Genomic DNA, 13,946 nt, shown 5'->3' on the forward strand with positions numbered 1-13,946 from the left:
AAATCCACACAGTACTGATGGCCAAAATGTTTGTGGACCCATGGACTATGTGGGGCGTGTTCTCACATGCATTTTCGATTCATGTAGGCCAACAATGAGATCCGAAACCATCTTGCCAGTGCTTTGCCTGAACTGTGTGAACTCCCAGTTCCTGCTGCAGTTCTGTGATGGAGGACACACAGGTATTTCTTAATAAGCAACTCAATGTGGAAAATGTTCCCTGAATGTGGGGCTACTGCTGTACAGGATTCTTCCTTTTATTTCGATCTTAAGCCACAACCATTGTTGTTCCCAAATCTTATCATTAGCCAACAGTGTGTAATTCCCAATCATACCACTTGTTTTTGCTCCTGGCTGGAACCCAAGCCTTAATAAAATATGAAATGGGTTATCAGAAAATTCAATAGATTAAACTGTCCGTCACTGCATCTTCATGGTGGGAAAACCTTCTCCTATGGAATGTCTATTTTGCAGCTATTGAAAGCAAACCTTTCTACAAGACTAACTACCACAAGGCAAATCAAGGTTTTCCATTATTGGTTTCTATTAACAACAAAAGTCTTCCATTTTCAGCATTGGAATAGCTGGAGGCCATACCTCAATATAAACACACACACCTCACAAATCTTGAATTAGAATTTTAATTAAGGCTACATTACTAACCATATCTGGATGTAAATCTTATTGAAATCAGTGTTTCTTCAGAGCAAGCATTTTTAGGATATGAACATTCATGTGAAATATTCAGATTATATTTGGGAAGGTTGAATATAAGATAGATATAGATCTTGCTCTCCTCTTCATTCTCCCAGTCTCCCAATTATTTTTTCTGTAGTCACCACTGACATCAAGCATCTCCTGAAATATTTTGTTCTTGCTTTGCTTTCTCCATTCTAATATTTGAAATTTTCTGACAAACCAAAGTCATGTTGCATGGGCTAGTAAATGAAGCCTATTTATAGGTCTATACTTTCTGTTGTTTGATGCAAATTTAAATAGGATTGCTTTGTCTGCAGAAAACGCTGAAGTGATCCTGAGTTATATGTACTTTTTATTTCGTTGTTTTTACTTTTAAAGAGAAGGAAATGGCTGTGATGTGAGTCTATTATAACTGTCTAGCCAGAACACTTGAAAATACATCAAAATCTGCCTGTGGAACAGATTAAAAATAGATCTTCAGAATTCCCATTTCATATTTCAATTAACGGCCCACCTGCCAAGTGAAATGAACCCAAACTAATTGTGGGCATTAATGGTCAAATGTAGCTTTTCTGCTAAAAATAGAAAAGGGAAAAATATTAAAGAGGAAAAGCTCTGATACCCTTCTCCTGGATCTCTTTTTTGCTAAGGTTAAAGAGTTGGTTCTCATCTGGCAACTCGAGGAAGGAACCCTTCTTTCAGACAGACTAAAGATGAATTTTTTATTATCAGAGAATGATAAATAGCAATCCATTAAAAGCAGGCAGACTGCACACAAAGATCTGATCTGTCAAGCAATAACAAATGTTGGAGCTAAGTTAGAGACTCTCCAGTGGCCTGCTGTGCTTGTCTAGTCACAGATCTGACATAATTCGAAAGGGTGTTTTACCTGACTCTTTGGAGCTAACGTGTGCGTGTGTGTGTGCGTGTGTGTGTGCGTGCATGCATGGTGGGGAAAAGTACTGCAACTTTTTCCTTTCCATAGATGAAATTGCAGGCTCCATCTCCTCTGTAACAGAAGATGCTTTGCAAATGGAAGAAGCCTATTTTTATGAGATCCTGTCCAGACAGCTTCAGTCTAGATAATTCCTTTACCCAACACAACATGACTTCTGGAGCAAAATAATGACAGGGACCAGTAAAGCATCATTACAGGCTGTGAAGTTTGCAAAGCAGACTAGATTAAAACATGTTCTGTATTTTTATTTATTTATTTATTACATTTATATCCTGCCTTTTTTCCTTCAAGGAACCCAAGTCACCCAGTGAGCTTCCATGGCCAAGTGGGAACTAGAACCTGGATCTCCTGACTCCCAGTCCAACACTCTAACCACTACACCACAATGGTTTTTTATGTGTTTGCCCAATGCTGTGGCTTAATATCTGAAGAAATTGTGATCACTATGTTGGGAAACATATGCTGCTATATATTCAGGGTTGAAGAGGGTATGGTGGTACCAATATGAAGATAAAGAGCTGGTTTTCATCATGCAATCTGGGGAAACATTTATTAATTTATTAAATTTTTTTGATGCCCTAATTGGCAGATGCTCTCAGAGTGGTTTATGATAGTAAAAGATCAAAACAACAATAAAATAACAACCAAAGCAATAAATACAACAATGAAAATATCAAAATATTAAAACATTAAAATAGGAAAAATAGGAAAAATAGGAAAGAGTCAGCAGTAAAGTTAATAATCAGGGGAGGAGATTAAGAAATGTTTTAAATAAATAATAATATTAATTACCTGTTGGAAGAGGAAGGTCTTAAACTGGCATCTAATCATATACAATGGAGATGTTAAACTATCTCCTGGGAAGGATATTGTTTGGAGGGGGGCACCAAAGAGAAGGCTCTTTCCTGGTAGCCACCCATTGCACCATTGAGGGCAACGGCACCCAGAGAAGAGCCTCCAAAGATGATCTTAGTAATATGGGAGAAAACACTCCTTTCGATAGACCAGTCCTAAACCATTTAGGGCTTAAAAGATCCACACCAATACTTTGACTCAGGCTTGGAAACTGACTGGCAACCAGTACAGTTGGCATAGCACTGGTGAAATAGATCGAAATGGCCGTGAGAACCTCACTACTCTTTTCTGCACTGACTGAAGTTTCCAGACCAACTTCAGAGATAGCCCCAGGTGTGACACATTGCAATAATCCAAGTGGGAAGTTACCAATGTTCATGGATGTAGGCAGGTGGTTTCTGTCCAGGTAGGGGCATAGCTAGCCATGCCACTGAGGCCTCTTGGACAACCTGACAGAGCTGGATCTACGCCCCCCCCCCCAACTATGAACTTACTCCTTTTGGGGAAATGCAACCCCATTTAAAGCAGGTTGAGTGCCACTTAACCAGAAAAATGAACCACGCATTAATAGAACCTCCACTTGTCTGGACTGAATGTTAGTTTATTGGCCCTCAACTTTACACCTCTCCTCCCCTGTGCACCTGCAAATTGCTATTGCATCCGCCTGCGGATCTCCTTTGTACCTTCCCCTACACTTTATTGGTTGTTGTTGGTTGGATAACTCCCCCCTCCCCCGCACTGGCTGTGATGGACATGGGGCACTACTAGGTGTTGCTCTGCTTTTCCCTCTGCAGTAGCTTCTCTTGTTGTTGAACAGATTTGGGGAAAACAAGGACTTCTCTTCCCTAAGTAGTTTTTTAGATATCTCCTGTAAGTCATTAAGCACCCTCCTACACATCTTTGCTCGGAAGTAAGTCCTGGTTTGTTCCATTCTGGCCTTTAAATAAATAACGTACTTACCTGAGAGTAAGCCCTGCTGAACTCAATGAGGCTTACTTCTCAGTAGACTTGCCTAAGCCTGCCCCACCCCCAAATAATAAATGAAACTGTCCCTACTAGGATTGGGGCCAGATCTTAGGGGAAAGACAAAGAGCACCGATCCCAGGCAGAATTAGGAGCACTGAATACTGCCTGGGATCAGGCTGGTAGGAAGAAAGAAAGAAAGAAAGAAAGGAAAGTGTGTGGAGGGGGAGAGAGAGAGAGAGATTCCAGAAAAAAGGGCTGCATGGCAGTGTCTGTGCTAAATTTGAAAATAAAGGTATTATCATAGTGACAGTTCTCTTCTGGGATGCCATAAGGGTTTTGTACCACCTTCAGCTAGACACCTGTAAACTAGGTCAGTGGCTTTATATCCGAATGGGAACTGTGTTAATCTTAGTTTTATAGCCAAAGTCAGTCAAGGGGAAACCCAGCAGACAAATAAATCTTGGCCTGAAGTACTCTTTCCTAGAAAGTTAAGGCCTCCTAGCACTTCCTGAGCTAGCACATAATGTCATTGTGTCTTTATTTAGGTGTCTGGACCCAGAAATACTGCATCGATCAGAAGCATAAACGTGAACAGGGAGACAACAGCCTCAAATACCAGGAAGGAGAGAGAGGCCTCATCTACACCAAGCAGGATATAGCATTATGAAAGCAGTATGAAAGTGGTATATAAAAGGCAGGAGCCACACCAAAGAGGATATAGTAGTATGAAAGAGGTATATGGTATGTGTCAATGGGCCCCAAAACTTGTCAGTGCACTTCAATATCGCTATAAAGCAGTAGTGTGGAAACTGCCTCGTATATACTGCTTCCATACCGCTTTCATAGTGGGATATCCTGCTTCGTGTAGATGAGGCCAGAGTCTTCCCTTGAGTCTTATCCCTGATCTGTACCATTTTCTCCATTTCTTGCCTCTTTTAAAACAAAACAAGAACAACAACACCTAGAGCATCACCAGACTGAGGGGGGGGGAGAATCACATTTCGCTATGGCCTCCTGCTGCTGTCTCATAATAGCATTTTTTTTTTACATAGAGAAAGGAAGAGGAAGCGGCAATGCCCATGCGGCCCATTCAGTGGGCGTTTTTATTGCGCTGCTTTTCCTGCACACAGCAGGAAATGGCGTCAAGTTTCACTTAAAAAAAAAAAGTTGGATTTATCGGGGTCTGTTTTGTCATGGAAAAACATCCAAAAGGGGTGGGAGACACGCAAGAGGTGGACAGTGTTGTCAAAAGGACACATGAAAAACCATGAGTAGGCAATAACGAGCATGCGATAAAATGCTCATCTGATGATGCCCTTAGTCTCTGGATCTACCTGCTGCAGCCCAGCAGGGGAACATATACACACAAATGGGAGTGGTATGTGTGCGTATTTCCAGGGGCTGAAAAGTCTGATTCAGGTTCTGGGGCTTCACAACCATCTTCGGGTAGGGGCCGGGAAGAGGAAGACTGAATATAGCCCTCTTCTTGATAATCCATCTTCCTAAACAGATGACCATCACTATTCAAGACAACCTTACTGGACAAGACTCTACGGCCACAAGAAATACATGTCCAGCACCCATTTGTATGAAATAATAATAGTAATAACAATAGTTATTGTTCTCTGCTGTGGCACCCCGGCTGTGGAATGAGCTCCTTAAGGAGGTTCGCTTGGCACCTGCATTATATGCCTTTAGATGCCAGGTGAAGACCTTTTTATTCTCCCAGCATTTTAAAAGTCTAGAAATAAATTTTAACTTGGTGTTTTAAATTTGTAATTTTGCATTGCTGCTGTTTTTTTCTGGTTGAGCTTTTATATTGTATTTTATGTTATGGTTTTATACTGTTGTTTTATACTTTTAATGGTTTTAATTTTTGTGAACCGCACAGAGAGCTCCGGCTATTGGGCAGTATAGAAATGTAATAAATAAATAAATAATAAATAAATAATAGTAACAAAATTGGATTAAATCTCACTGAGCTACTTTTCTAGCCTCAGTTATTGACATTCAGAGCAATTACAATGCAATAAAACAACAACAACAGGACATCTCAATTCACAATTTAAAAGACAGTGAGCAAATCCTTATTGGATTTGGGCCCTGGTTTCTAAGTAGTAAGTGGTTTTATGTTTTATACTTCCCATTGGTCGCGCCAAAACAAACATCCACTTACAAAAGAAGGAGCCTATAAAAATACATTTAAATGTTTCAGAAGTTCAGAAATAAAGTAAAATAAACTACACCGTTGAAAATATAGACCCAGTTCTCTTGTCACAATAATTCCTTGGTTTTTAACCAATGCTGCCTCTCACATGCTTGTTTCTTCTGTTTGCAATAAACAACCCAGGAATGGTCTGTTCCTGGATTGTTATCATGACATATAAAACCAGAACTCTGGGTTATTTAGGGATTAAACAACCCAGAGTAATCCAGAAACTATCTTTATGTTGCTCCTGTGCCCTCATTGGCTGTTTCCCCCCTCCCAAAGTAGTGTGTGATTGGTTCTGATTGCTGCTACTCAAAGTACAATTTTTAAAAATGACCCTTTAAAATTGTGTGCTTTTGGGGCCTGTGGTCTGGCCAGGTCTCTCAGTGCTTTGCCAGCAAGGAAGCTGGCTGGGGGAGGGGGAGTTGTTGCTTTTCAGGTTACAACAACAACAACAACAACAAAGGAGAGAATGTTGGCTGGCTGGGGGGCGGTTCTGGCACCCGGCAGGCAGGTTATGCTGGTAGCAGCGGTGGTGGTAGTAACGCCTCTGTCGCATATTATCATACCTAAGCAACTTACAAAACATTTAAACATAAAATGCTATAGAGAAATGATTAGTACTAATTAGTCTCCCACCAGTGAATAAGTTTATAAAGGAAAGCCTTGGCAAGCTGTACATTTCTTTTGGAAAAATATTCTATTTTTGGTGTGCATGGCAAATAAATACATTGAAGAACCCAGTTTGCATACATAATTATGTGGTAGTAAGGCTATAAAATGACAAGAAGCAATTTAATCACCTTCCTTTTGAACTCTCTTTTTTTTAAAAAAAATATGGCAACTATATTCTGCATTATCAAAAGTTCTATGAAATAGAAGTCATGTTTTATTCTTATTCTTCTTATTCTCATTCTTCTTATTGTTATTGTTATTAAGAATTAGCCTGAAAAAGGAGCCCTATCTTGCATTAAAGCTCCTCCAGAATGCATAGACTATGATTATTCTTACATTTATAAAGGTTTTCCTAATCCAGTGTCTTGACAAACTAGTACGGAGGGAAGAAAGGATCCAAGCAAGCACTAGGGCTCAAAGACCTGGTTTGCACATTATGATAACTCAGCATGTGAGTTTAGTATGCCTAGTTCACACTGGGTTGTTTTAGCTCTGAATTGTTGTTACATGCGAACCCAGAATGATGGGTAGTTTCGCCAGGCTACAGAGATGGGGGCAAGAGTAGCAGAAACCAAAAATAGCTACTCTACATGCCAATACTCCCTGTATTCCAAAGTAGGGATGTACGAATTGTGTAAAATCCACTCTTTCTGTGTTTCGTGGATTGTCAGAAACCTTTCATTCTGTCATCCGCCCACCAACGGAATTGGATTTTTCCACACCTTTGAAAATGCACAAATTCTTTAAAAATGCTAAAATAATAATAATAATTATTATTATTATTATTATTATTCCCGCAAAATGTACATTTTCATGCGGAAATGCACATTTTTGGCCAAGTATTTTATTTTTGCATATTTTTCTACAATGAAATTTGTGCAAAATTCCTGAAGGTTAGAAAACAGCCTGCAATTCTGCAGATTCCACCCAACAGGAAGAAAACCCACTGTTTTACTCTGTACAGCACCATGTACACTGATGGTGCTATATAAATAAATAAATAATAATAATAATAATAATAAAAATCTGAACACATTTATTTCTGTTGCAGATTTCTCTGACATCCATATCCCAAAGGCATTTGGGATACAGAGAGAGCAGATGAAAGAGGAGGGAATCAACCCAGGAACTGAAAATACAAAACAATGAGTATGCTGTGTGATTGTCTGGCAGACAAATCATAACTAAACTTTGCATAAAGCAACAACCCATACTCTGGGTCATCATTACATGTGAAGGTCAAGCGTTTGAGGAACACTGGCGGACAAGGTGATTGGAAACAAATGAAGGTAAGATTCTTATGTATCTGCTTACTCAACTGGAGGCAATACCAACAGTCTGGAACTCCTAGATCTCTGGCTATCAGACTTCCCACATTTTAGAAACCCTTTTCACATTGACTTGTTTGCCAAGGAAACCCTCCATGGTTGCCATGGAACTTTTGAATGTTGCAGAAGATTCTGGAGCACGTTCATGTGGGGCACTGGGTAGGCCTCATCCTTGCCATATATTAAGGGTGCTGAACCTCTTTCAGCTTGTGGACGAAATTCCATTTTAGAGAAGCTCTCATGGGCTGCATTCCAGTAGTGGTTGCGGGCAAAGGCAAAAAGGTTATTGCCAAAATACCAAATATACCAGGATATTTTAACTTAAAGCTCATACTGCCAGTAACTAAGCCCTTAGCTAGACCTATCGGTTAGACCGCGATGGAGGAGGGAAGATCTCGCGATGTGTTTATCGCAAGTTCTCTCCTCTGTTTACATGTGATGCGTGACAACCTCAGAAGGAGAGGTGTCACGCCCACCATTTTTTTTAACTTAAAGGGACAGCAGCGCACGGATGCTCAGGGATGATCCTGGGGATCACCCCGGGATAAAGCTCCATCTAGCTATGGCCTAAGTCTTAGTAGAGGCATTTCAGCCTTTTTAGAATCGGGAAAACACTGCGCAAAAGCCAGGGCACTATGGAATAAACATGGGAGAAGGGAGTAGGTCCAGGAAATGAGGCCAAGGGAAGGGCCTGTTGAAGGGAAGGGCTGGGGACCTCCCCGCGCCTGATGTTCTGCATCCCTGCCTTATATGAACTGAAAGTGTACTCAACCCCATGGACAATGAATAGTTGTGAGCAAGCTTCCCCCCACCCCCGAAAACCTTGTTCATGAACCAATGGCTGTTAACCTTGGAATGGCTGTTAACCAAGGGATTCCAGGTTTTCCCGGGACAATTTGAAAGCCACTGCCCTACAACACCATAGACCAAGCTCAAGCAGTAATTTCTAAGCAAGCTCCAATGTAAACAGAAACAAGTTGTGGATCAAGGTTCTCTGGTTAGGAATTGAAGTTCCCAAAGAAAGCTGTACACAAATCATAGCATTTAATATTAATTTGGTGCTAGTGATAGAAACAAGGTTTTGTATTTCCATTTACAAGCATGAAATTACTACATAATTCCACACGTATAAGCTTTCTTGGCTAGCAGAAAGACTGCATCTTGTCTAAACAATACAACATCAATTACTCATTATAATTTGCAAGATGGGACATCATCTTCTTTTAAGAATGCCATTCTGTGCTGAAAGAGAAACATGTAAGTTGCACATAAAAGCAGCTATTTTCAACAGGGCTCATTGAATTAAGATGCAAATGTAGCCTGTAGATCATGCTCTGTTACGCATACAGGATAATGTGTCTGTAAGAATATCACTGATTATCCAGGGTTACCCCCGACATCCTGTTTACATAAATTGAATTTTAAGAAGCGCACAGCAAATATTCTGAGGTTTCAGATGATTAAACTCCACACTAGGAAATAGCAACAGCTCTGGCATTTGAATGCAGTGTTCAATATCTCAGAGCATTTCAGATCATTAAGTAGTCTTTCCCTGATATGGGAGCCATTGTAAAGATCAATCTCATTGTCAGTTAATTGCTACACTGTTTGGTGCCTGTACTCACACCATATGGAAAGCCCCTTTTAAATATGCAAAGAAATGCTATAAATAAGTCAAAGCGGCTGTTAAGTAGGGTCTGAAACTAGAGCCAAGGCAGTACAAAGAAAGGGTGGGAAAAGGAAGCGATTTCTTTCAAGACCAACAGCTTTAAATACCCGGTTCCTCTTCTGCAAATAGAATTGCACTAACATCTCAGAACAGCTTACGGCTAACAGAAATATAAACCCAAAAGTTGCATTTTCATATGAAGCAGCTTAAAGGTGCAATCCGATGCATATTTAGACAGAAAAAAAGTCCTACAACTCCCAACGTTCACCAGCCAGATATGCTAGGTGGGGTATGTTGGGGGTTGTAGGATCTTTTTTTGTCTAAAGTGTCAACTCAGGATATCTATGAGACCACCTGACCCTCTTATCTACCTGAGTAGGTACTGTGCTCATCAAGAAATATTCTGCTGGTGGTGCCTAGGATATTGGAGGTCTATTGATGGTTAGGAAGGTATCAAAGGGGATTCCCTTCCCAAGGCTTATGGAGAGGGTGGGGCTTGGAGGGACAAGGGGGAGGGACCCACAAAGGTGGCACAAGCCTCCACAGGCTGGATGCAGATTTAATGTGGGCCAGAAGTTCTGCACCTGGCTTAATGTGATAGGTTTTTCAATCATTTTGCTTTAGAAAGTGAGTTTCCTAAAAGAATGGATGGATAGATGAAGGTACAGATAGAAACACACTATACACACACTATACACATTAAATAATTTATTCTGTTTCGTAGTCATGGGAGGGGCAAAAATACACTATACAACTCACCCTAAAGATTGGCTAAAAGGCTCCCTTCCCCATCTGCAGATAATTGAGATCCCACTAGGCTCTTTCAAGCTTGTCTTTGCAGGCTAATGGGTAAATTAATGCCCTAAACAAAACAGGATGCAAAACTTCTTACAAAAGCTGAACTACTCAGTGACGTTGTTTGCACGACGCAACAATCCACCATGGTGCGTTGTCATGTTGTGCAAAAACAGTGTGGTTTATGCAGGGTGGCTAATTTTTTACAAACAAGCCACCCTGAGAATATTATTGTATTCAATGTTGTTCCCCAACTTGATCGATAGGAAGAGGCAGGTAAGAAATAATAATAATAATAATAATAATAATAATAATAATAATAATAATAATAATAATATGTTTTAGAGTTGTTGATATGAATGGTGGCTTGTTGTGTCATCCAAACCTGTCAGGGTGACTTCATCATGATAGTTGGGAACAGCTACAGAGCTGGTCGGCAAGAGCAGTGAAAAACCTTGCTCCTCCCCATGATCTTCCTAGTGCCATTGCCTTCCTCCCTCACGCCTACGGAGTGCCCTCTACCTTGTGCTCCTAAAAATAGCAAAGAAAAGACACCAGAGAGTGTCCTGAATGCATTCCCAACTTTTATTTTTATTTTTGGTCCTACACTAATGCACAGGAGCGAATGACAGCAGCTAGGAAATTTGTGCAGTTTTCCTTTATTTTACTGATCTGCCTTGAAATGTATGCAATTTTTGGACTCCGTTTTACTTCTCTGCTGTGAGATTTGTGCAATTTTCCCCTTCCTGTCAGGGTTCTGTCATGAGATTTGTGTAATTTTTGCCTATGCTTGACTGTTCTGACTTGAAATTTGCACCCTACTTTTTTCCATTGTTATGACATTTGCGTATCTTTAGTGATCTTACTCACTGCTCTGAAACCCGTGTGTGTGTGTGTGTGTGTGTGTGTGTGTGTGTGTGACAGCAAGCAATGCAGGGAAATGAGAAACAGGAGAGTGGTGGTGGTGGTGGGCCAAAAGTAGCTGGAAAGAAAGCACTATGCCAGCAGGTGTTCTTATTTTAGTGTAACATGAAGGTTTTTGCTAGCAAGGAAAGCGCCGAAATGGAGAATCATAGAATCATAGAATAGTAGAGTTGGAAGGGGCCTATAAGTTCAACTCCCTGCTCCTTGCAGGAATCTACCTTAAAGCGTGAAATAGACAAGGACATTGACAAAAATGGGATATCGGTATGCTGATCTGAACGCTGTACAGGTGCTCTTGCACTCTAGTACAAGAGAACAATTCCCTGGGGATATGTGTAAGAGGACCAAGGGAGGAAACAAACCATGGCAAGCCTGATCTCCTGTCAGATTAGCCAGTGAAAAACCAACCCATGGTGGCTTATTTGCAGCGCGGCTTAGCGTGATGTGTGAACCTGCCCAATATAAGGGAATCATAGTATTCCCCATCCTATGTTTGATTCATAATCAAAGTGTGGAGATGGAATTTGCAGGAAAGAATCAAGAGGAAATATTTTAAGCCTTCCTAATCCTTTAAGCAAATAGTCGGAAGAAAAAGAAGTGAAGGTTGGCCCAAAGAAAAGTTTCAAAATAACATTTCCAAAATCCATTCAATCATTGTAGTTTATTAGGCCAACTCAAAGGTCACAGAATACTGTGCAAGCTTTGGAGTTCTCTAGAACTCTTCATCAGACAGGATGGTAAACAAAGCAAAAGAAGGGGAAGAAAGGGGAAAAAGTGGCTGATGTTCAAGCCATGAAGTCTGCATTTAGTTAAGTCTGAAGATCAAAAGTTGGCGGGGGCTGCAGACATTCAAATCCCAAGGACTGAGAAAAAAAAGATTCCCACAGAAGAAACAAATAAACAACCAGTGTCATCACACAGGGGAAAATCATGTTTGCTTACCGCCGCTTCTCCGCCCGCACGTTTGTCCCTCATTACTTCAGTGGGCCGTTTTGATCCTGCTGCTTCTCCTGCACACAGCATGAGATAGCAGCAACTTCCATCTTTAAAAACAAGTTGGACTTACTGGGGTGTTTATTTATCGTGTGAAGAATGCTAGAAGGAGTGAGAGGCGAGCAGGAGTAATCTAGCTGTTACTCTAAAACCATATCCATCCTTAGGCAAAACACAGGTTCCTTGATAGGTAGAAAAAGTCACAGAGCAAAACTAGACAGTCTGAGACTATTCTAAAGGATTTTTCTTTCTTTCTCTCCAACAGATTGGTTTTTGGCAGACATTTGAAAAATGCTCCTGCCAAACTCTCGTTGGCAGATGGTAACAGCTGGGTTGTGACTGACTTTGAAAAAGTGCTGAAGGAGCTCTTCTCAAGGGCCCATTGTATTATTCCAATGGCTGTTTCTTGCTTGTGACTCCTCATTGTATCAATGCATATTTTCCTCAGCAAATTGGAGACAAAGGGGTGGAGATAGAAAGTGGAAAGGCCTTGAATTGCTATAACTTGACAGTTGAATTTGAAGTGTTCTAAATACACCTGTGGGAACTGGATGTTCTTAACATACCAGGAAAGCCACCATTATGTGCTGAAAAATTAATTATACTACCGACATGGATTTTATTTGTTAATTAAAAAAAAACACACCCCAGAAGTGATTGCAGCAATTAGCAAGCACCTTAAATTAGAAATAATGTATTCTCATCTCTTCATGAGACTGTTTTCAAACAGCACCTTGCATATTCCATCGTTACAAAATTAGTAATTAAAGTGAGGCAAGAAGTTAAAACATCATTATAGTTTTATAATTTTTGGTTGCTGGTGCTTGCTGCTGAACTTTAGCATCCAAAAAGCAAGCACCAGCACCAGGAGAGCCTTTAACGTTAGCATTATGACAAGTTTCCAGATATCTATCTCAGAATCTGACCTTACATTTAAATACTAATCATAGTGGCTATGAACATGCCCAAAGTAAACTGGAATACTAATATTGATTATCCAGGATTTCATGTTGGCACCAGCTGCCTGGAGATGACATCCATCAGTCAACCCAGCCTAGGGTTTTTCCAGGAATGTCCCTCTTCTCCTTCCCTTCTCGATGTTATAAGCCAGAAACAATATGGAAAGACCAATGTAATGATCCTAAATCTGGGCCTGTATTGGGGTGTGGTGTCTTGTACCTTCTTATGAAACCATACCCACACTCATGTCTCTAATTAATAGATGGGTCTTAGTATAAGAATGATTGTCCACAGGAATATATTTTTCATATTTATTCCAGAAGACTATGTAAAGAACCCCATTCTCCCATTTCTGGTGCCAAATAGTTGTCACGCACAATTTCAGCATCTCTATAGCATAGAAGCAAAAGCACCTGGAAGAGATCAGTTACCCAGGGACGTTGTGGGCTCTCCCACACTAGAGGCATTCAAGAGGCAGCTGGACAACCATCTATCGGGTATACTTTGAGGTGGATAACTGCATTGAGCAGGGGGTTGGACTCAATGGCCTTATAGGCCCCTTCCAACTCTACTATTCTATGATTCTATGATCAACCACAACTTTCTTCTTCTCAGAGTATTATCAGGTGAGCATTTTATAGCATTCTTGTTACTGGGTGCTCATGGATTTTCGCGGGTCCTTTTTACAATGCCTTCTGCCTCATGTGTGCCTCCTGCTCCTTCTTCTCATTTTCCTGTCACAAAAAAGACCTGGAAAATCCAACTTTTTTGGCTGTAGCAAAAGGTGCCGCCATTTCTTGCTGTGTGCAGGAGAAGCAGCGGGAGGAAAACGCCCACTGAATGGGCCACGTGATCATTGTTTGCTTCCTCTTTTTTCCCCCTGTGAAGAAAAAGGAAGCTGCTTGTAACTACAGT

The sequence above is a fragment of the Elgaria multicarinata genome, chromosome 7 (assembly GCF_023053635.1).
Source record: "Elgaria multicarinata webbii isolate HBS135686 ecotype San Diego chromosome 7, rElgMul1.1.pri, whole genome shotgun sequence".
Lineage (NCBI taxonomy): Eukaryota > Metazoa > Chordata > Lepidosauria > Squamata > Anguidae > Elgaria > Elgaria multicarinata.